This window comes from Cavia porcellus, unplaced genomic scaffold (assembly GCF_034190915.1).
Source record: "Cavia porcellus strain 051 isolate PalLab524CR breed Dunkin Hartley unplaced genomic scaffold, mCavPor4.1 scaffold_18, whole genome shotgun sequence".
Lineage (NCBI taxonomy): Eukaryota > Metazoa > Chordata > Mammalia > Rodentia > Caviidae > Cavia > Cavia porcellus.
In genome coordinates, this window is record NW_026947501.1 from 54,718,691 (window position 1) to 54,743,287 (window position 24,597).

Here is a 24,597-nt window from a genome sequence, read left to right on the forward strand (position 1 = left end):
GAAATCACAGTGACGTAGTAAACCCCCCAAGTGTCTTGAACCATGAGGAGTCCAAGGTGAAATGACAGCTTTAAAAGTCACCATAAACGCAGGCAACTGGACGTGAGGATAAATCTGAGCCGTTTCATATGGTCATCTGGGTCAGTAATAAAAGACATGAACTTAAAATATGTTTCCTCCTGCCTTTCATGGCTATAAAGATCAATAAATTTTGGAAAATTTTAAGATAAAAGGAGAAACATTTTGGATTTTATGTGAATGATTTGCACTGTGACAGTAACCATGTCCTGGCCCATGGAACCGGAGATGATTTATTGTTGATGGCTTCTTGGCATATCATATGCATATTTGGGGGGGGGGTGTAATATTTCAAAATCACCCAGCACATGGTCGCTTATAAGATGCATAATTGAGGTACTCACCTTTGTTTTATAGGAAAAAAAGATGTGTACATTGCATAGTTATGATCTAGGCAGTTGATCGTCCCCTTGGGAGTTACAGGGAACAGAAAGGAGGGAATGATAAACTGTGTCTGTGACACATGGGTCCCGGACCTGAGTGGTACAGAATTCTGGGCTCCCCCAGGACCCACTGCAGGCCAGGAAGCACCTGCACCACAGGCTTGCAGAGTGCGAGGGGAGGGCAGAAACAGGACCTTGTGGACATGGCTGTCACTGGTTCCTGTGGTCCCTTCTGCCTGTGTAGCCAAGCCTGTGATCTTCCTCTGCAGTGCTTCCCATGAGAAGGGCAGGGATGGCAATGGAGATTTGCTATCACACACCAATCCTGCGTCATGCGGAGGCCTGTGTCCTGTGGTGCAGGCGTGACACTACTTTCCAGCAACAGGAAGAGCCACCTGCTGACTACCTGGTTGTCAGGAACAGTGCACGTGAAGCTTGCACACTGCCTGTGCTCATGCTCGTGCATGAATTCGTGTGTAAAAGAAATGGTCTCCTTAAGTTCTTTACGGGAGAAAGGAGACTGAAGGGTCACGCCTGAGCTCGTGTCTTGTGTCATTGCTGGTCGTATTTCATTTCCAGAACTAATCGCTCTGGCCCTGACTTATGTCAAGGAAGCCAGGAAATGCAGGGAAGCCACATGAAATATCTGGTGATCAAATGACACACTAGGTGACCATTTGTATGTCTGTCCCTCTGCCAAGTTCAAGGCAGAGGAAACTCAGCCAGCGGAGATCCAGGGATCTGGGAAAAAGGATTCCCAGCTGCCACAGCAAGGGAAAGTTTTTCTTCCCAGAAATGCTGGTTTCCTGAAGTCTGGAGAGGAACCCATGGGCCTCAGAAAAGATGATTTCTCTTCTTGCTCCTCTTCTTTCTCCTCCTCCTGGTCCACTTCCTTCTTTTCTTGATCAGTTCACAGTATTTAGTAGAATCTTAATTTGCTTACAGTAGTGTGTAACTGTCCCATGTGGTAGGGTCACAGCAGGCCCTGTACCCAGGTCTCCCTGGGCCTCCACCTGCTGTCTCCCAAGCATGGCAGGGTCCGGTGCATCCTTGTGCTTTGCTCAGCTGCCCCTCCCCTTCTTGGGAGCCTTCTGGTGGCCCTGGGATTCTCATTCTGTGTTCTTCTCTCCTGTGGCTCGACCTGTGTGATCAGGATCCTAGGAAGACAGGGCGTGCTTCCAAGAGGGTGTTCCAGAGCATCAGCTCTTTGTCCCAGGCAGCTCTGGGGGAAGTCAGTCATGATTTTTTAAGGATACTGCAGCAAGCAACTCTGTTATGGTTGATACACTGTATCAACTTGAGAAGTTTAGAAGTTTAACTGAGAGACTCAGTGGGAGCCAGGGCTCTTACCTTGTAAATATCCTTATCCTGTGCAAGAGGAGGGCACAGAGATTTTATGAGGGCAATACTCACCCTGGAGGGAGAGGGAGGCCCATGTACAACATAAGGGCCCACTTTTGCTCTGGCTGCTGCCTTGAAGTGTTGCCCCAGTGCCCTGTCACCCTGCCTTGGAGCCAGCTGATTATGGACTGAAACCTCCACAAACAGTGAGCTAAATAAACCTTTCCTTCCTTCATTTTGGGTGTCAGGTATTTTGTCCTAGCAATGAGAGAAAAGTAGCCAAGATAAATTCCTGCTGGAGAGACCTCCATGGGAAGAGCAGAAGCCTCCTGCCAACCACCAGCAAGAGCTCTGGACCCAGTGAGATGAACCTTGATGCATATCGTTTCTTAATTCTGGAGCATGAAATAAAATAGAAACAGCTAAAAGGGAATCTTCCATTGTCCTTTTTGTTTCTATGTTAGTCTGGTGCAAGAGCCCTGGGATGGGTTGCCTTACCTCGGAGCGCTGTCAAACTCCTGGTGTCTGTCAGCATGGAGGCAGACACAGGAGACAGGGGACATCTGTGGTGCTCTTTGAGCATGCTCAGGGTGCTGTTTCCTCTGGTGCTCCTGGAGTACAACAGCAGGGGAAGCACCCAGGCTTCAGTGGGCCAGGCTCCAAATGGAGTTTAACAGAGGGCTTTCCGAGGGGGGTGGAAAAGCCACGGTAGGCAAATACAGTCAATACCAGCCAGCTCTTGGCAGGGCCTCAGTTCTTCTGGGGATTGGTCCAATCTTATTAAAAGCTAGTTGCTTCTTAAAGATGTTGGAGGATGTGTTAGAAAGCAAGAGAGGTGTAACTGTCATCAGGGCCTGAGACCTGTTGGGTAGAGATGACGGCAGGACTCACCTTGAGCAGGATTTGGACTGCAGACTCCACGGCTGCAGGGATCCTGGTGGAAGCCTGCTGTAAGCTTGTCACCCGGGAAGCAGCCATTCCCATCCCAGTCTCCCTGTCTAAGCCAGCAGTGAAAACCCGGACACATGTGGATGGTGCACCCGGCTTCCTCGCTGCAGGCCCTCCTCACTCAGAGGGGAGAGCACATCTGCATGGTGTGATGCTCGGGGCTCCTGGCGTGTGCAGCGGCCCTGGCAGTGTCCCTGAGCTCTGAGCTGCCTCTGGGGGCCAGGTTGTCATCTTTCACACCTCCTCTCCTGGTGGCATGTGATTGGCAGTCTCATGCTCAGCTTGTTTGACTTTGGCGAGGGTGGTTTGCTTTATGAGTATGCCGGATGCAGAGGAAGGGCGCGCGTGCCTGGCCTCCCTCTGCCTCAGAGCAGCCGCTTGTCCCTCATCATCGGGGTGGGAGACAGTGCTGCATGCTGGTCTTTTTATTATTCCTTTTTTTTTTGAGACCAGAGCTTGCTTTAAATCTGACCTTAAACTCATGGTAATCCTCCTGTCTCAGCCTCCTGAGTGCTGGGTTTATACATGTGAGCCAAGGTTTATAGATGTCCGACCTTCATGTGCTAGTTTAGAGGCAGCGTGGAACAAATTGCTGCCTGAGGTCCCTTCTTGGGTCTCAGTCTTGGTCTCCTTCTCTCCTTCCTTCTTTCCTTGCTTTCTTCCTTCCTTCCTTTCTTTCTTCCTTCTTTTTTTTGTGGTCCTGTGGATTGAACCCAGGGCTTTTTTCACTGAGTTTCATTCCTAGCCCTTTAAAAACAGTTTTTTGGGTTTTTTTGGTATGCCTTTTATTTTGAGACATAATCTTGCCAAATCACTAACCTGCCTAGGCTGGGTAAGTTTTACAATTCTGTCTCAGCCTCCAAGACTGCAGGGATAACAGTGTTTTGTCTTCTTTGACAAGGTTGCTCAGGATCCACCTTCCTAGGGAGGACCCTGTGGCTTCCTGAATCCTTGCTAAGTCAGTGCTGGGCTGATCTGACGTGATAAGAGCCACCTCTCACAAACAGCCCCTCTGTGTGCAATGGGTGGTGTCTGAGCTACGAAGCCACCTTGAGTACCACTTTCTCAATGGCTGCTAGGATGCTCAAGCCAGAGCATGGCTGGCACAGCCAGTGTCCAAGTTGCTTGCTGTGCCTGCATCTTTTTGTCCTCATCATTTCCTCCTGTGTTGGCTTACAGTTGCATTATGTGTAATTCATGGGCTGATTTAAGTTTATTTTGAGACAAGTTGGGGTAGATTAGAAGTAGATAACTGACTGTGATTTAGTGAGCATTACCCATGGAACACATTCCAGGAAGTGTGGTTGTGTCGTTAGGGATGCTTACCTTGGTTTGGGGGACTGATTGCAATTCTTCTTCCTGTTGGGGATACGTAGTCTTTAATGGATTCACTAAGACATTGGTTGATTCTATGGATTCTTATATGTCAGGCTCTGCTGGGCCTCAAGAAGGCAATGGTGGCTACAGAATCGTGTTCTGGTGGCAGGAAATAGGCCACAACTACATGCATGGTATGACCCTAACTATACAGGAGGCTGTGGCAGTAAACAGTCAGTGAGAATGAAAATGAGGGAGTGAGTCAGCTCAGGCTACCATAACAAAATACTGTAGACTGGGCAATTTAAAGAGCAGAAATGTATTTCTCATAGCTCTAGAGGCTGGAGAGGCCAGGATCAAGGGTGCTGGCAAGACAGATTTTATTCTGAGGTCTTTTCTCTGGTTTCATAGGCAGCCACCATCTCACTATGATCTCTTTTTTGTGTACACAGACACATAAAAATCCCAGATCTCTGGGGTCTCGTCTTACATTAGTTCATTGGGTAAAAGCTCTGCCCTATGAGTTCACTAACTCTAAATTACCACATAAAGCCTCCATCTCCAAATATCATCAGATTGAGGATTGGGGTTTCCATTGATCAGTTCAGGGGGACACAAGCATTGAATCCTAACAAGCAGAAAGCAGCTCTATTCTCCCTGGAGGAAGGAAGCCAGAGCAACATGGAAGCAGAGGTCTAAAGGGCGAGGGCTGGCCATGGAGGGTGAAGTGAAAAAGGATGTGAAGGCCAGAGGCAGAGAGTACAGCTAGAGCAAAGGTCCTGAGGCATCATGACCAGCCTCGTATGGCTACAGCTTGCCCAGCAAGTACAGAATGACGCAAGGTAAGGTGGAGAGATGGTCAGGAAAAGATCATGCAGGACTCATGAACCAGCTACAGCAAGCTGTGCAGATTTTACACCACATCTGACAGAAGCCACTAAAGGATTTTTAGCAGGGCACTATTACTTCAGAGCCATGTCTTTAGCTCTGTTTCTTAGAAAGATGGACTGGCGGGATTGGGAATGGGGTACGGGAGCTGTGTCAGGAGATGGCCCGTTGGTGCTTTTGAGAGGTGAAAGTGGCTGGCGCTCAGGTGGGCGGAATCTGTGGATGGAGACAGTGAGGGAGGTGCGGGAGGGGCAGGGTCCCAGGCAGTGCCTGAGATGGGATGTGGAAGGGAGTGTGGGGATGTGTGTGCGGTGGTTCATTGTGTCAACCCCACTGGGCTAAGGGATGCCCGGTAGCGGGCAAAACATCACCCCTGGTGCATCTGGAAGATAACGCATTTGCACTGGCAGACTGAATAAAGAAAAGCCACATTCACCAGGATGGGCCTGGTCTACTGCTGAGAGTCCCAGAGGACAAAGTGCAGAAGAGCCAATTTAAACTCTGCTTGGTTGAGGCCTCTGCTTTCGCCCACCTCATGCCCTGGGTTGTCTGCTCCCAGGGTGCTTGGACCATTGGCCTTGGGTTACATCACCAGCTTCCAGCCTGCAGACTGCAGAGCATGATGCCCTGCCTCCACAATTGTGCTGTCAGATTGCTGTAACAAATCACTTATACGTACATCCCTATGTCCCGTTGGCTGCTTCCCTGGACAGCTCTGACCTGACCCGCAGCACTAGGTGCCCAGGCACATGAACTGGCTCTCCTTCCATGAGTGCCTCACTCCAGATTTTTCTCCAGCCCAGACCCATCGCCCTTGTGTCTTCCACTCGGAGGTCTCAGACGTCTCAAGCCCAGTTGGCCCAAACTTGCGGGGAACCAGGGCTTCGAAGAGGACAGCTGAAGCCCAAGACTGCAGCCCTGTCATTGCCTCCAGCTTTTGATACCCGTTGTCTCCTCCTGGATAACTCTCCTGACACAGAGACACTGCCGACACGCATTTTGCAGCACGGAGAAATGGAGACACAGAGGGCCAGGGGGCTCCAGGTCCTCTAGGTTCTTAGAGAAGTTTGAGGTGCTGGCCTGAGTCAGACAGGAGGTGGCTAAGGGATGAGGTCACCAGGGGGAAGAGCAGAAGCATAAGGAAGGGGACTGTGAGAACAGTGGGGGAGGCTGGGGAGGAACACCCTGGAATACACCTTGGGACCATGGTGGGGTGGGGACAGCTTTCCCTGGGTCTGGTTTTGAGCAGCTCGAGCACAAAGGCATCCAATTTGCAGAGTTTGCAGGCGTGGCCACAGCCGTGTACTCTGCTTAGATGGGGCTCCCAGCTCCGGGGGGTGCTGCCCCACCCTGCTGTGTACCTCAGCTGCTGGTTCCATTCTGGCTTTGTAGAGTGGGAAGGACTTGGTCCCAGGGTCTGAAGAATGGGGCCGGGCCAGCTGAGGAAGCTGGGGCAGAGTGTGTGACCTTGAAAAGCTGTCATTCCTTGTCCTTGGCTTCTCCTTACCAGGGTTTAGTCCTGCAGACTAAGGAGTGGCCCTGAGCTGGTAAGGAGCAGGGACAATTTGAAAGTGGCCGCCACGGCCAGCGCCACAGAATGGAAATTCTCCTGAGTGTCACTGTTTCCTTTTGAGCCAGCTCTTGAGAGATCTGACTTTCTTCACAGCTTAGTAAGGGACAGTTCCTTCATGGGCAAGTAAAATTTCCTTCATACTTAAGCCGTGGGACACACTAAAGAAAGACACTTCAATCCTAACTTTAATTTTAATAAACAACTTCAGAAAACATAAAGCTGTCTTCATGGGTCCCTGTGTTTGTTCTGAAGAAGTGAAATCATTAGCTGGGTTGTTTCTGATGACACTAACAATGTGCTCTCTGTATCAGGATGTTCTTCAAAATTCCTGTTGTGGCTTTAAGAATCAAGGCTTTATTAACTTAGGTGGAATAATAATAATAAGAATAAGAATAAGAAAAAGTAATCTTCATGGAGTTTTGCGTTAACCTCAGAATGTAGGTTGCGGGTTGAGTCAGCCCCTGAGTTTTACCCCCCACTCTGCCATGATACCAGCCATTCTTTTCCCTCTGGAAGCCTCCGACATCCCAAGTCCAAAGTGGACATGATAGTTCCCCTCTCAGATCTGCATTGAGGAGTGTGAGAAATAACTCACGTGAAAGAACTCAGATTAATAATGATCTCTTCTTGCTGTTTTTGTTGGTGTTGTGGTCTTATTTGATTGCCTGGGTCAAAAGTTTGCTTGGCTAATGAAGGAAAGAAGACCTAACTTTTCCAAGCGGAACAGTTTCCCTAGCTGCGTTTTGCATGATGGAGCTGTTCCCCGTCACTGGCCGTGGCCTGTTCAAGAGACGGGAGCAGAAGGGGTACACCAGGGAAATGGAAAAAGGCGGGTATCAGGGTTGCAAGAGCACCAGGCAGTAGCCAGCAGGCGGGGGGTGGGGGCTCCATGCCAGTTCAAAGACTACATCTCCCATCTACCTTTGCAGCTGGATACCGTGATGTCAATGGAAATCGTGGGCGGCAATTCTGGAAATATTGCTTAAGGAAGGCTAGTTTAGTTGGGTGATGTAATTGCCCTTTTGTCTTCCTTCTTTCCCCTTTTCTGTGGTATGGATGTGATAACAGATGGTCTTAAAGAAGTTAGGTGCTAAGGGTGATTGGGCAGAAAGACTGAAGGAGGTCAGTGCCTTTTGGCCTTGCAGATCGAGCATATTGGACCTGGACCACCCCCTTTCCATTTTTAGGTGAGAGAAGAGACCTTCCTCTCTTTACATCACCTCTGTGTTTTGAAAATCTCTTATTATAGGCTGAACTTACTTCCTAGTGCAGACTGTGTCTGCTGAAGGGTTTACATCAGACAAGGACAAGAGCAACGTGGACTCATCCCTCTGGAAGTCCCAGCTTGTCCCAGAAGGTGGCAAACTTCTTTATACTCTTATGGGCAGCAGTTACTTACTGAAGTCAGAACTGCTGCTAGCTCCCATGGACCACTGGGCAAATTAGGGAGGGCTTCTCTTCCTAAGACACCTCCCTGTCACCTGCCAGAAGAATGTCTCCGTGCAAACTGACCAAGCAGGTGATGGAACAGGCTTGACTTTAAAAGTGCCCCCTGCACATGATGCTCACTGTACCATCTTATGCCCCCTACCCTGAGTCAGTGGTCACTGTTCCCCTTTGGGTCAGTGCTCAGCACTGACCTTGGACCTGTTTTACTTCCCACCTGTGCCCATCGCAGGGCTCAGAGCAGCCCAGAAAGCTGAACGCAGAAAGTGATGGCTGTGGAGATGGGGCAGGGGACAGGTTACAGCAAGTTTCTGGCTGTGGTCCCTTTCTCCATGAGTAGCTTGCTTCTGTCCCAGTCGTTTGGCAGAAGACCCGCCTGTTACTCATACTTGGGTCTCACATGAGGCTGCCTGGCAGGCTGGACTCCGATGCGTGCAGGCTGACTCTGAGCTCTCCTGTGCTCCTCTTGGCACTGAATGCCCATGAACCCTTTTTTATAAAAGGGGTGGATAGGGTCACAAGCAGCTCTTGCTCAACCTCTGCAACAGAAAAGGAATGGGAGAATCAGGCCTGGATTCCACCTGTCCAGCGTGGGCTCCAGGGCCAGCCTTCTTGCCCTCTGAAGCAGGTTCCTTACTGTATTACCAGCCCACTCATGGTGGATGGCAGGGAACAGAGGTGGATGCTCAAGTCCAAGAGGGGAAGGGCAGAGCCACCACACTGCCACTCCTGACTCTATAAGATGACCAACGTTGGACTGAAGACACACGACCTAACTTAGGAGGGCCTCATGGGACTTGACAATTTACCAAGTATGTTGTGCAAAAGCCACTTGTCCTTCCCCCGCCCCCCCCAAAAAAAACTCAAGGGAGAACTAGGCCATTGCAATTTTTTCTAGAACCTTCATTTGTTCTGCAAACAGACCATGGCAGAGGTGCTATCAACCTCGGCAGAAGGTTACTTGTTCTGGAGGGTGCTGCATGTGAGTGTCTTGGGTTGCTGCCTGGAACTGTCCCCCTGGTGGTGGCTTTATTGACATCCTTTCTCTGTCCCAATCTTACTGGTAGCTTAGTTGCAATGTGTGGTTTCTCAATGCTAGCAGCCTGTAGGCCAAAGCTAAGTCATCCCTGCAACTTGATGAAACATTGTCATGTAGTAAGGGAACTAACACATTATTAATAAACACTCTCAGATGCATACAATAAAATAAATGCTAATCTATTCCCAAAGGACAGTGTGTCACCACTTAGGATGCTCAGAAGAGAAGCCACAGTTTTAAGACCCTTTGCAAAGTATGGTTCAAAGTGTAGTGTTTTGAGAATGGAGCCATTATAGTGGTACATATGTCTGTAATCCTAGCAGTTAGAGGCTGAAGCAGGAGGACCGTGGAGGGTTTGAGGCCAGCCTGAACTACCTAGTGAGATCTTGTCTCAAAAAAGAATGAGCATATGGCTTCCTACAGTGAGGATGGTATTGGGGGACATGCATTGAAAATCTGGGTTCAGAGCTGCTTGGAAAAAGTAGCTCACCACTTGTGGAAGGCCCTCCCAGGGGCCTGTGTTGCTTCCTGGGCTTGGAGGACCAAGTCATTAGCCGTGGTCACAGACATCGGGTGCGCACAGGAGATGGTGTCCCCATCTGCTCATTTTCAGTGGGATTTGAGTCAGAGCTGGAAGAGCAACTTCAAACTGGTGTCAGTCATAAAAGCCTTCTTATGAATCAACTGCTTTTAAAATATTTTGACTAGTAGAGGGAAAATGAGTCACATCTTGAAAGGATTGTATTTTCATTAAAATGCACATGTGCAGAAACTACAGATGGGCAGCAGAGAGAGGAAACATTTAGCCCAAGAATTTCTGAGATTGATGGAATCAAAAGGTTGCAATAGTGGGAGGCATTTCCAGCAATCCGCTGCTGCTCTGATGTGTCAGCTGGGCCTCAGCGCATGGATTTGGAGTTCTGACATTAGCGAGTGTCAGCAAAGATAAGAGATTGGGAACCACACAGATAAATGGTTGGACCTCCCAGAGGCCTGGTGCAGCTGTGGTGGGTGCTTTGAATGAGTCCGTGTGTCCTTCATCCATCTGCCTGGTGGTTAGGAGGGTTTCAAGAGTCACCCCATGCCCTCTTGGCTGTGGGCAGGGCATAGGGCCCTGTGGACCATCTGGGGCTTCAACTGCTACCCTCGCTCACTGGGCCAAACTTAGAGAAATGCCCCTCATGCAGCGGGTGGAAGCCTTGTAGGACAGGCAAAACCATTCTTAATACTTTCTGAACAAGGAACCCTAAGTTTCTATTTGCCCCACCTCCCATCATGTAACCAATCCTGATCACTGGCCATTGCTAAAATGACAATTTGGGGGCTTAGGTGGCACCTGCTTGGCCTGAAAGAGCTCCTGTGACTTCCAAGCAGACTGAATTTATTCCAAGAAAGTCATTTATCCTCAAATAAGAAAAGTAAAACTGATTTTAAAAAAAAAGAGAATTAAGTTGTGTTCTGTCCATGTATCAACTCCATGACAAATGAATTATCATGTACCAATACAAATGAAAATAGAAATTCAGGGAACATTGGGGGAAAAAAGAGTGAAGGAAGGGGTCCTAGTCTACCATATTTCAGATCAAAGCGTTACCTCTGGTATGTGTCTACTGCAGGGACCAACGCGGATCCTGAACCTTTGGAGATGTGTGTTATACATATTACTTGTGTGACGCTGACGTGAGTCATCCTGAGATGACAGCTGGGGAGATGAAGAGGGGAGGAGGGATGTTCTTTTTGTCAACCTCTCATTTCTACAAAATTACATAACTGGAAACCGTCAGTCCTCGGTCTTTGCCTGAGACTCAGCCAGCCACCCTTGCTGAGAGACCTATCAACAGTCATGAGACAGTTCCTGGGCCAACTGAGTTCAGAGTGACCAGGTGGCCTTGCTGCAATCTTTGCAGGTCGGCTGTAAATTTTTGCCCTCTCAATTATTCTGTCACCAGGTGACAGGGGTGACCTACTCGGGTGCCACGTTCCGTGGGTGAAGCTGGGTGACTGCACCTGTCCCTGCATCTGTCCCTAGAAGGCTGTTCAGGAAGAACCCAGAGTTCCTCCTCTTTGTAGCTTAGCATCCTCAGCCCCCCAGGCCCATCTGCTGCCCGTGACAGTGACCACTGAACACAGCACAGACCTTCTCAGGTCTCCTCCACTCATTCTTAATCATTACACCGCCCAGCACTGGCCCTACCCAACCCCCACTCTGCAAACTTTTATTAAAACTCATTGTTTGCACAAGAGATGCAGGGCTGAGGGGAAGGGGTTTACAGTGAGAGGCAGGATGAAAGGCTCATTCGCATTCTCAGCCTTCTGGATGTTTTCAAGTGGCATTTTCCAAAATGAATTACCTAGAGTATTAGTGTCACTCAAAGAAAGGGTCTTAGAGTTAATATGAAACATTGATTTAAACCAAGTTAAGCCAATTAAAATTTTTTATTATTCTATACATCTCAAATCTTTTAATATGCTAATGCGCCATGTAAATCCTCAAAAGGAAAAGAGTAATATAGCAGCCTTCTAAAACTTACTCAATTATGAAATTTTTTCTTTCATTGAATCCAGATGAGTTAGTCTCGAAGGGCAGAGGAGCCCTTCTTTTTCAAATAGGAGACACATAAAAATTGTATATATTTATGGAATGCAACATTATGTTTTAAGATAGGCAAACACTGTGGAATGACTCAACAGAGCTAATTAGCATATGCATGGCTTTGTGGTCTTTGTGCCTGTGTGGGGTGAGAACACTAAATCTACCTGTTAAGGAAGTTTCAAAATAGAAGATGCTATTTACCATTAGCCTCCTGAAGAGTAATCTCCTGAATTTATTCCTCTTACTACCTGAAAGTTGTGTCCTCTGTGTCCTTTGCCCCACCCCTGGCAATCATCACTTTATGCTCCTCGATTCTATGAGTCTGATTCTTTAAACTCTGTCATCATGTGGTGTTTGTCTTTCTGTGCTTGGCTTATGCTCAGCACGATGATCCCCAGGGCCTGGCCTTCTCTCTGTCCCACAGTGGTTCCTGCTATTGGCCTAGGGCTGCGTGAAGGCTCTGTGATACCCAAGGAGTTACCTCCTCAACAAAAACGATAGCACCTGCCTCACTGAGCTGGGTACTCTATGGGGAAAATGGTTTCGGGCCAGGCCCTGGTTCATGCAGGCTTAGACGTAGAAACTGGGCCTCAAGCTGGTACCTGCTACACAGGCAGCTGGGATTTGGGCCCAGGTGGATCACTCAGGTGGATCACTTTCCAACAGAAGGCACCATGATGCTGCCAGGGTAGGCCGGAGAGCGGGAATACTACAGCATTGCTGGGGCCAAGGGACCCGGTTTCCTGTGGACAGCTTGGGGATGCAGGGGAGGTGAGGAGACCAGGCCTGACCCTTTTCAGGGTGAGCTGGAAATGTGGGCAGAGCGTGCACTGTGCTTGGAATATACATACTGAACGTGTAAGTTCATGGGATCATAGCCTTGTCTTTGAAGAAAACTTTTTAAGAATATCTTTGAAGAAATCCATTTCAGCTGTTTTAGGTTGTGGCTGTCCACTAGCAACGAAAAGAATTACACTCTTACCCACCAGATGAACACTTTGCAAAACCTTGCACAAAGGAACGCTACTTAAAGTCATCCTGAGATGATAGGACAGCGACAAGCCTTTAATCCCAGGCCCATTCATTCTTCCCAAAGACTTGGACCTGTCTCCTCTAAACGATAAGCGTAGGCCTTGTTGTCACCTTATCCACAGCTAAAGACCCCTGCAAGCCAGAGGATAGTGGTCTTGTCTGAATTGCAACTGCAAACATCTAATTTTAAGCTCACTACAGATTCTCAAAGATCTGTAAGATGTTAAATGATCAAGGAAAAGATATTCTTCAGATAATTTGCTGTTTAGGTACTCCTCACACTCTTACAAGGGTTCCAATTTTTCACCCTGGGTCCTGATTTCTCTCCTGGAAGCTTCCGATTTCTCTCCTGCTTCCTCTCCCCCTTGACAATGTACTCCGGCCAAGATAAACTCTTGTCTTTTCTGCATTCGTTTCTATTGGTAAATTCTCTTACCAGCCCTCCACACCCGTCTTGCACAGTGCTTTCTAATTTATGCACCAACTCATCCCCCGAAACAATGAAGGGATAATAATAGTACTATTATTAATCACACTTACTGGCTGTTGGTACTGGTCAGGAACACTGAATATGTGTTTTCTCATTTTACTTTCAATAAACCTTTGTGGTCAGTAAGTGAATATATGTTAAATCATTTTGGAAATTCCATTTAATAGCAGCAATGATATTATTAATGTAGACATTTCTTAGTAAAACATCCTTTATAATGCATGCATAAAAACATGTGGGGGTTTATGGAGGATAGCGTATGTGTCATAATATGCCACGTTGACATCTCTGTTTAACACTAGAGGCTGAGTGGTGGCTCAGTCACAGCCCCCGGGGCCCCAGTTCTTCTGAGAGCTCAGTGATGGCCTCCCACTGCTTTGTTGAGCAGATGAAATGATTTCATCAATAGCAGCTGTCTGTATGCTGGGTCATTTCTCAGGTGCTTAAAAATAGTTCCCTTAAGCAGGAAGTGCTCCTACACGAAATTATGTATCGTGTTTACAAAAATGCACCCGCTTCTGAAAAGCCTGGGCCGGCTTTCCCTGTACCGTGACTGTGCCGGTCCTCTAAGCTGGAGGAGGAAGCCCTGGGCTCTGCTCTGCTTCTCCTCCCTGCTGTGCCTAGCAGTATCACGGGGTTCAGCTCTAAATGCACATTCAGCACCAGGTTGGAGGAAATAGGAAGGCCAAGGAGCAGCCAGTGCTCTCAGACCAGCCAAAGTCCAATGTGCACTGCTGCATTTCTAGCCTGTTATGGTTGATACAGTGTGCAGACTTGAGAAGTTTAGAAATTTAACTAAGAGACTCAGCAAGGAGCCAGGATCCTTACTTTGTAAACATCTTCAGCTTATGCAAGAGGAGGGCACAGAGGTATGTGCGCCCTATCCCTGCCCTGGGGTCAGAGGGTAGCGTGGGCAGCCTGCTTACAATATAAGGGATGGGAAGACACTCGTCTTCCCCCATTTTGGCTCTGGTTGCTTTTGCTGGCTGCTGCCTTGAAGTGTTGCCCCTGTGCCATGCCACCCTGCTTTGGAGCTAACTGATTATGGACCGAAACCTCCACAAGCAGTGAACTAAATAAATCTTTCCTTCCTTCATTTTGGGTGTTGGGTATTTTGTCCAGCAAGAAGAGAAAAGTCACCAAAACACCTGTTAAAGGGAAAAGCTATTGTTAGCACCTGTGGTTCAGAAATGAAAATATTAAAGGCTTTTGTATTTAGACAGCAGCAGAATATAAGAGGATCCACAGAAACCATCTCACTTCACGCAGTACCTCCCTGGCTCCTGTGGTTCCCACGGAACATTTGGGTGACTGCTCTACCCTGTGGTAAGGAGACATCTGTCCCTGTGCCTCCCCCTCATTGCTGCTTTCGCATTTCTGACTTGCAAGAGGTGACAGTCAGTTCTGCTTTCTCCCCTGACTGTGCTTTGCCCTGCCCTAGTGCTCAAGGTACAGGCAAATGGAGTCAGCCTCAGGCACTTTGGTGACAGACACCCTTTATGATGTCACACCTGGCCTTGGTAACTGTCTTCTGCTGTCCCCACTTCTGGCCCACATCATAGCATCCTAAGTATCGGCTTTGCACACATTCATGGAGCATGGGTTGTGGTCTCTGACCAGAGCGACTCAATTTCTCCTCCTTCATCTTCTACCTTTTCTCTTATCTCTTTTCTTTTTCCTTGTATTTTCACCATGGTCTCTTTTTATTAACCTCCTCATTTTCAGCATGTGTGGTAACTACTGGGGTCAATCTAAAGAAGCCAGCTGGCTGCATCTCAGCACGGAATTGGGAAATACTGGTGGTGCTGACTTCTTGGGGCTTCCTGAAGCATCTGCAAGTCTCCTGGCTGGCACTGAGGCATCTTAGTTCTTGCTCAGACTTTACTCCCTTATTTGGAAGGAAAGGGCATCAGACACCCACAGATACCCTCCCTGCAGGCACCCACATGCCCCAGGTCAGCCTCTCATCTGGAGTCAGGCAGATGCCGTCCTGCTGTGTCTCGAGACTCTCTTGTTTTACAGAACTGCAGAGTCAAGCCCAGAGACTCTGCTGCTTTCTCTGGATCAGAAGGCCAAAATGCTGAGATTTCCACTCTTCTCAGTTTGGGATGTCACAAGGAAGTAGTGAGGTGTTTGAGGAAAGACCAACCTTAGCTAATGAATGGAGGCAAAGAACATAAAGCTTGTGTTTTCAAGGAGACAAAGATACACTCATGTATGTAGAAGGGAAAAGATTAATGTGAAGTCTATTGCGGCAAAAAAAAATCAGAAAAGCAAGACAGTGCTCTGGTTCCCTCCCCATTTCATGTGTCCATCCAGAATGAAACATTAGGGCCTGTTGTCCCTTAGGCAAGACGTGACCACAGCAATCCTAGAACCCAGGAGCATAGTCAAGCCCATTGTCTTATATGAATATATGTGCATTTAGGGCTAAGGGAGTAAGATATTCAAAGATGCCAGGTGTGGTGGTATATGCCTATAATCCTAGCACTCTGGGAAACTGAGACAGAAAGGTGTCCTATTTGAGGTCCTTCCTGGGCAATTTAGCAAGATTCTATCTACAAGCAAATGAACAGACACATTTTTTGAAAAAGGGCTGGGATGGCCCTGAATCAAGGGCAGCAGTTTTCAGAAGATGTTGGTTTCAAGCAGGAACCTAAAGTGGTATCTTTCTGTGGTCTGTTGGCCATTTCAGAACTTAAGAAATGTAACAGTCAATTCATTAGAAAGAAACAGCTCACTGCTGGGTAAGCCAGCCACCATGGACCAGGAGGAGAGGAAGCCACGCCCACAGGGTTCCACCAGTATTGGGGGAATATTGAATACCTCTCCACCACCCCAGGAACCTTGGACTAGAGTAACCAGGTGCCAACCTCCAGCACTGTGGGACAGGCAGCCAGTGCAGGAAGCACCTAGAACTTAGCAACCCGCTGATTCAGAGGAACACAGGAAATGTAAATACGAAGGAGCAGGGCGCAACCTCAGACCACCAGCCTACCCAGAACAAGTCGAGGAGACAGAGACACAGAATAAATTAGAATTTACACACCTGGAATTTCTGAAATGATAGCAACTGAAATAAAGGGACAACTTAGTGCTTATGTTGTTTGATTGATTTTGCATGTCTATATCTTATCCAGAACAAGTCCAGGAGACATAGACATAGGGAAAATTGGAAGTCACACATTGCACACCTGAAATTTGGGAAATAATGGCAATTGAAGTAAAGGAACGACTCAGTGCGTGTGCTGTTTGACTGGCTTTGTGTGCCTGTGTCCAGTGCTGAGCATCTATTTAGAGAATAACAATGTGCATTACAGAAATTGTGGCTGATTTCCTACTGTCTTGTTTTTGAAACCCAATATCATTCCCATTGTTTTGTTTTATTCTATTCTGGAGATGTAGCTCTGAGTTCAATTCCTATTATCTCAAAAAAAAAAGTAGTTAAAAGAAATTTCTTTCCCCTTTGTCATTAGGTCTGAACTCTGTGCCATGTTTCTCCTGTATTTGCAGGGACAGCCCTGCCCTACCCAGTGACCCATTTGAGCCTGCTGGTGACTCCTCAGGCAGGAGCTGTCATCTCCTCCTTTACCAGCCAGGGAGCAGGAGATGAGAGAGCATGTGAAGGGCAAGGGCTGGTGCTGACCCAGGGAGCTAGAGTCCCAGGTAGTGCTCAACCACTGCTAGTTCCCCTGCACCTCTTACAGCAGGAGTCTGTGCATATTCCAGGAATTCTGGTCACAGTCGCTCCTGTCATTGCCCTATTTAGCAGATGGGACCCAGAAGCTCAGAGAAGGTGGGTTGATGACCTGGGCTTCCCAGACCACTGTGGCAGAGCCAGGACATGGCCTTGTCTGTGGCTTCAGGTGACTGTTCCTCTCTCCAAGGCTGCTGTACCTCCTAGATGGGCTTTTCTCACTCAGGATGCAGGTAAGACTGTCTATTCCTGTCTTCAGTCCCCCCGTTTTTCTGGGCTGAAAATGTTAATAACAAAAGAGGAGATAGGATATTGAGGGGCTGGAAAGGTGTAGGCTGTGGTCTCAATGGTAGTGTCCCCAAAATTCATATGTTGAAATCCTAACCCATGAGCTATTGGCAAAAGGATACGGAGCACTTGGGAGTGGGTGATTAGATCAGGAGGGTGGGGCCTTCATGAATGGAATTAGTGCCCTTATAAAATAAGGCATTAGGTGATGCCTTTTGCCCCTTTTACTATGTGAGGACACTTGGAGAAAATATCACCTATGAACCAGGGAATGAGCCCTTGACAGACACTGAATCAGCTCATACCTTGATCGTGGACTCCTAGTCTCCAGAGAGAAATAGGAGAAATAAATTTTTCCAGCTTATTATCTACATGGTCTATGGTTCTTTGTTATAGCAGCCCAAATGGACACACAGGGAGAGATGGGGCCAGTGGGCCAAAATGGGAACAAGGATGCCATGAAAAGGGGAAGAGAAAAACAGGAGAAATGGTAGTCACTCATCGGCAATGTCAAGATAAACCAAAACTTGCCAGCTGTTTCAGAATCAAAGTAGCTTCCAGGGTGGAGAAGAGGGAAGCCAGGTGGGTACCACTGACCTCACCATATGCCTGGACTTCTTGGTAGACTTTGCTTTCTTATTTGCTTTTAAAAAACTGAAACATAATTTACATACCCCCCAAAAGGGAACCCGTTGTAAGAGTAAAGTTCAGTGGGTTTCAACAAATGCATACAGTTGCATAACCAACACCACAATCAAGATAGAGAACACTTCCTTCGCCCCGGAAGGTTCCCACATGACCCTTTCTAGTAAAATCCCCAAACCCTGACCACAGGCAGCCAGTTTTCTGATTTCTATCACCAGGGAAGCCCTTGTCTCTTCTTGAGTTTCACATACAGGGAATTGTATAACACTCCCTCTTTGCTGTTGGGTGGCTTTCGTTTAGCAAAATGCTTAAAAATCTATCTTCCTTGCATCTGTCCTTGGTTCTTAATTCTTTTGCCTATCCTTAAAAATCTTTCCATAACATTAAGTTAAATAAGTGAGACTCACAAGCTTAAATATTGCTTTGCATTTCTCTTATGCAAGAAATCAAAAGTTTAAATAATTGTTTTAAAAGACAATATAAGGCAAAGAGGTAGGTCTTTTGCAGATGGGGAGATCTAGAGGCAGAGGAAGCGGCAGGAAAAGAGGAAGGAAAATTTCTCAGACAAAGGTAAGCATGTACCACAAACATGCTAATAAAGTATATATGTTCACATTCTTGCCTATGGTTATTCATTCAGACAGTAGCGTTCCATTGTGGGGTTACTGTATTATCTGATTATTCGTTCTGCTGAGGCACCCTGGGACTGTTTCCTTGTTTTGGTTCCCTTTGTTACTGTGAGAGAGAGCATTTATCACATGCTTACTAGCAAAGCTTAGATACCAGTGTCTCCAGAACTTGGGACAGGTTGATAAGGTTAGGACACATGGATGTGACCCCTCAGCTGCCTGGAGCTGCACTGGCTTAAGATTTGTTTCCCATTTGTTCAGCTGGAGAAGGGCTGGGTGTTCTCCACTATACCCCAGGAGGCTTGTGCCCCTATGGACAGGGACTGAGTTCCCCTCCTAGCTGGAGACCTGTGCTGCTCTTTGGCTCCATGTCATGAGAATGAGGCTGTGGAGTGTGCTAGAACCTTCCTCAACACAGGGCACCCGAGGCCCAAATGTTTGTTGCAGTAAAATGGAACGATGGAATACAGCCTATTTGGTGGTTGTCCAGGCTCTGAAGGAGTAGGCATCCAATAGTACCCAAACAGATAGCAAGTGAGGGACACACCAGACAGCTCTGTTAAAGCTCATAATTACTTCTTTTCTTAATGTCATAGATAGGAAGACCGAGGTTTGGATATATTAGATAATTTATCTGGGGATATCTGTTATGTCAGAAGCAGTCCCTATTTCTTTCTTTCTTTTCTCCTCCTCCTCCTCTTTCTTCTCTTTCTCCTTCTTTTCTTCTTCTTCTTCTTCTTCTTCTTCTTCTTCTTCTTCTTCTTCTTCTTCTTCTTCTTCCTCTTCCTCTTCCTCTTCCTCTTCCTCTTCCTCTTCTTCTTCTTCTTCTTCTTCTTCTTCTTCTTCTTCTTTTGTACTGTATATCCACCTCCTCTTTTCCTTTAAATTGTAGATGTTGAATATTTTTCCCAGCAATAGAAAAGTGAGAAATAAAAATAATGTTAACAAAGAAATAAGGCTATTGATGTGATTATGTCTCATCATGTTCAGAACCTTGGGAAGTAGTTTGGGGGAGGAGTTTAGGAAGGTTTGGAATGCTGATTTGGAGAAGCCCTAAAATACTGTAAGCTGAGCTTAATGGATGAATCTGGTTGGAGTTTAGAAGACTGCTGATAATAATGAAAGTAGTAAAGGCCAGGCTTATGAGGTTTCAGATGGGAAGGAAGACTATTGGGAAGTGGAGTAGAGCCACTGTGTTTCATTCTGGCCAAGAATTTGTTTCATTTTGATCATGTCTCGTGACTCTGTGTGAGGCTGAATGTAAAGATGTTGGACTAGTTACCCTGAAAAGACATCAAGGCATCCCTCTGTTCAGACTGTGGTATGGGTATTTCTGGGTGCTTTTAGCTAGACTTATAGTAAGAATCAAGAGAAAAAAGAGCAACAGATGTGAAAAGTCTGCAGTTTTTCCAGAGAAGAAACACCTTCTAGGGTCAAGAAGCACACAATTGGTGAGAAGATTAACATTAAAAAAAGAAACTAAGTACTTTGTAGCAGGACAATAGGAAACACGACTTGAAGGCATCTCAGGAATCAGGCAGATCTCACTTTGCAGGATCAATGTGTATGACAGGGTAAACTCCTTTGAAAGAGTCTGCTATGAGAAGAGAGCCCCATGTGTTCTGTTCATGAAGGGTTGTCTAGGCCTATGGAGATATTTTCTGGGTGCCAGTCATACAGGGACTCAGAGACTGCTGCAGCCATGATCCAAGGGAGCCACACTACTGCTTAACCTTAGCATCATCCATATGGAGCTGGTTTTTCAGGGATACACAGAATGGTAAAGTTGTAGGGCCATTGGAAGCTTTCATCAGATTTCTTTCTTTTTAAAATCTGCATGTGTTTATTTTGTTGTATAAATCATCATGTTTATTGAAGGAAACAGTCTAAGTAGCAGAGTTGCCTTTTTTTTTTTTGTCTTTTTCCTTTTTTATCGATACCAGAGATCGAACTCACGACTGCCTGCTTTGTAAGGCAGGCGCTTATGCCGCTGAGCTAAATCCCCAGCCCCCCAAAGTTGCTTTTTACTCCTTAAGATTGTCTATGTTTGCTCTGTAAGTTAAATATTTTGCATTTGTTTGCAGTGCATATGCTTCCATTTCTTGTGTGGAGTGGCATATGTACATCATACATCCCAATTCTTTTTTATCCCCTTTCCCTCCCTCTGTTCTCCTTCCACCTCTTGATCCCCTTTTCCTTCGAGAATGATCTATCTCCCTACTTCTTATTAGCTACCTTATATTCTGCTCTTTAGTTTTACTCCAGGTTTCTCATATAAGAGAAACATTGCTATATTTAAGCTTGTGTGTCTGATTCACCCAGATTTCCAAGAATGGCCCGGGAGACCAGGCAATGTGCCCCTAGGGCAGTGGATAAAGCTGTGAGAGTGAAGCTGAGGGAGCACTGGAGATTCTCGGATGCTGGAGATGCAGGAACATGGTGCTCTGTCGAGGAAAGGCACAGGAAATGGGTGGGGGCACCCTAAGAATGGCCATGAGGGGGTGCAGCCAGCAAGGCCATAGCAATGGCACCACCAAGCTCTTTAAAATTCATATCTTACCACAACCTGTCCTTGACACTGGACATGGAACTGATGATTTAAAGTTTTCTCTGCTGGTTTTTGGTCTTGCTTGGTCTAATTAGTTGCTACTCCCCACAAACTCCTCCCTTTGGGAACAGGAATGTTTACTCTGGGCTATCATATGTTGGAAATACTTGATTTTCTTTTTTTATTTTTATAGAGGCTCATAGCTAAGCATTTGTTTTGAGCCTCAGTGGAGACTTAGACTTTTCAGCAATGCTAGACCTGTTAAGACTTTGACAATTCTTTTTTTATTTTGAAGAGAATAAAACCAAACAAAACAGAATAGAGTCAATCAAAACAAAAGGATGAACATAGCACATGATTTAAAATACAAAGAGATTATAGTGGCAAAGAGATCTACAATGCCTCTTGTTACTTTCAAAAAGATTGCCCATACCATCAGGCATAATAAAATCAAACAAAATTCTTAGAGATGGAATAAATGCACTTTGCATCATGAGAGGGACATGGGTTAGAAGGGGACCAGGGTTAGAAGGTTGTGATTTAGATCTAAAATACTGTTCAAAACCTCATGTTTTCAGAGGCATGACGTCTGGAAGGTGATTGGATCATGGGGGTGTTATACTCACCAGTGGATTAATCCACTGATGAGACTGTCGTGGACTGTGCTGTAAGAAGGTTGGACTTGGCTGGAAGAGGTAGGTCACTGGGGGTGTGACCTAGAGGGATTCCTTAGTTACTTTTTTCTCATTGCTGAGACAAAATACCTGAAGCCCAAGTTGGGAAAGGAGAGGTTTATTTCTTACAGTTTTTGGAGGTTTCAGTCCACATTGAGTTGGCTCCAAGGCAGGTGAGAATGGCTGGGCCGCAGTTCATGGTGGCTGCAAACAGCAAGTAGGAACCAGCAAAGAGCAAGACACGCCTTCTTCCTGCCATTACATCACATCCTGGCTCCACCCCTATGTGGGTGGAGCACTCACACCATCAATCCAAGCACTATACAATGAACCATCACAAATGAATAATGCAAACTCATGAGGCCTTGGGGGCCACAGACATAAACCATGACATTCCACCCCTGGCCCCCAGGACTCATGTACCTCCTTTATACAAAAGACATTTAGTCCACCTCCAAGAGTTGCTAAAGTCCTAAGTTTCAGCATTGCTGAACAGTCCAAGTCCCAAGTCTCCTCCAAGATCTATGGTAAACTCTTAACTGTAACCCCCTGCACAAACAAAACAAGGTTAAACATTACTGAAATGCAAAGGCACAAAATAAAGGTTACTATTCCAAAAATTACAAACAGGGGAATATAAAGTATTGCAAACAAAGCAAGCCTAACATCCAGCAGGACAAACATTAAGTCCTAGAGTTCCATGCTCAGCATCTGAAGCAATCTGGTTGCAAGCTCCAAAAGGCTTGGGTGATTCCACCCCCATGGCACTTCCAGGGATATCAGCTCCCACAGCTTTTCTCTTAAATCCTCTCTGCTTGCTTTTTGCAGCTTTCCTTGGATCACCCATGTTCCTGGCTTTTCCAAACTTTTGGGGTCTCCACTGCACCTTTGGCTTCAGTTTTACATCTTCACAAATTGCCCTCTCAGGGGCACACTGCTTGGCCTGCCAGGCCCTTTGCAATCGAGGTGGAAGCCGTCTTACCCTTAGAATTTGTGCATTTTCCTTGCACCTAAAATCAGCACCTTGTGGATGCTGCCAAGGTTTGCTGCTAGCTGAAGCAGTAGCCAGGCTTTTTTCTTTCTTGGCTGTAGGGGTCAGTTGTCTGTTTGTGATAACTCAGACCCTGGCATAAAATCCAAGGAAGCAAGAAATTAAAATTTGAGAAGCAAAGGCTTTATTAGGTAAAATCCAGGCCTGGTGACGAGTCTCCGGGAGCCAATTTGAAGACTGTGCACCTCACAGCTAAGTCAGGTCTTTTTATCTTGTAAATCCACAAACAGCTGCTGGTCACACAATGTAAGGAGGGGGATGGGGTGTGACGCACTACAAAGCAGAAACGGCAATTGCAAGTCTCCCTGCATACTAGCAAGTTTAGATAAGAAGAAATCTTGTTTTTCTTAGCAAAGAATAGAGAAGCCTAACAGCAATTAACAACCTTAGTTACCCTACTTGAGCACCACAACTATTCTATTTGTAGAGGGCAACAATGGTTAACATATCAATTAGGTAAGATTTTACAATTCTTTACAGAGGAGAGCATTGATTAACATATCAATCCTTTGCCCAGAGGAAAAGGAAAACACACATTTACAGTAAGGCCAAGTTACAGGTATTGCTATGATACAAATGAAGCTATTTTTGTGAAGAATGTACAATCTAATACAATCTAATGCAATTAACACAATTTGTGACGGGCTACTGGGTAGGGAAGACCCAGGTTGTCAGGAGCTATTACCACAGGCCTTTGTTTTATGGCCTTTAGGAAGTTAAAACTTAACCTAGTTAGATTTGAAGGGAGAAGGGGAGGGGAAGCAGCAGGTGGGCTTATACAGAACAGACCTTACTGCACGATAGTTAGGGGGCCTTAGGTTATAACATGTTTACCTGATTATGACAAAAAGCTTTTCTGTGTTGCTGCCATTTTGGAAACTCATGTGGCCTCTGTCACCATTTTGGAGCATGGCACTCTGCAGCTTTTCCCTCTAAGCAAATTCTTTCACCTTTGCAGTGAGGCTGCAAAGGGTGGGGACCCGCTTCCTGGGATGCCCCAGGGCCATTTTTCTTATCTCTCTGTTTCTCCTCAGTAATCAAAATCTCAACTCTGCCTTTACAATCCACAGCCTTCCTGGCATTTTCCTTCTGGCCAAACTCACAGTATTGCAAATTATCCTGTTGGCTTCTTTGCTCTTCATTTGCAACATAAATTTAGCTAAAAGTCCCCAACAATAGCCATGCCACAGTCTCAATGTTCGATTGTTTTTAACTTTCTTTTTCAAGATTAATCAGTCCATTGCCCTTTGTCTCAGTCTCAGGCAAAGTTTCTGGACAGGAGAAAAATGCAAACAAACTTTCTGCCAAGCCATAACACACATCATGTGGAGTCCACAAGCCAATGCAGTCTTTCTTCCCAGCAGAAACCTCCCAAGCCTGGTCTTTACCAGCCTGGTCTTTACCATGAGGCTTTCTATCAGCCTTGTGGTCTCCTGAACCCTGACCAGAATCTCCTCTACAGAACAGCCTAAGCTGCCTCAGCTCTATGCATACAGGTGACATGTCTGAACCTTTCAAAATTCTGCCCACAAACCATTTCCAAAGCCTCTCAAGAAACATGGTCAGATATAGTCACAGCAAATGACCCCACTCCTGGTACCAAATTCTTTCTTAGTTACTTTTTACTTGTTGCTGAGACAAAATACCTGAAGCCCAAGTTGGGAAAGGAAAGGTTTATTTCTTACAGTTTGAGTTGGCTCCAAGGCAGGTGGGAATGGCTGGGCCGCAGTTCATGGTGGCTGCAAACAGCAAGCAGGAACCAGCAAAGAGCAAGATAGGCCTCTTCCTGCCATTACATCACATCCTGGCTCCACCCCTATGTGGGTGGAGCACTCACACCATCAATCCAAGCACTATACAATGAACCATCACAAATGAACAATGCAAACTCATGAGGCTTGGGGGACACAGACATAAACCATGGCAAGGGATATATT

At 46.4% G+C, this 24,597-nt stretch overlaps 1 non-coding gene across 1 annotated transcript; it reads left to right on the top strand.

Annotated features, from left to right (window-relative positions):
- The first annotated feature begins 15,729 nt into the window (after positions 1–15,729).
- Positions 15,730–15,866, top strand: LOC111755501 (small nucleolar RNA SNORA2/SNORA34 family). Its single transcript, XR_002790051.1, has one exon. It is a non-coding gene; the product is annotated as a small nucleolar RNA SNORA2/SNORA34 family (small nucleolar RNA).
- The last annotated feature ends 8,731 nt before the right edge of the window (positions 15,867–24,597 follow it).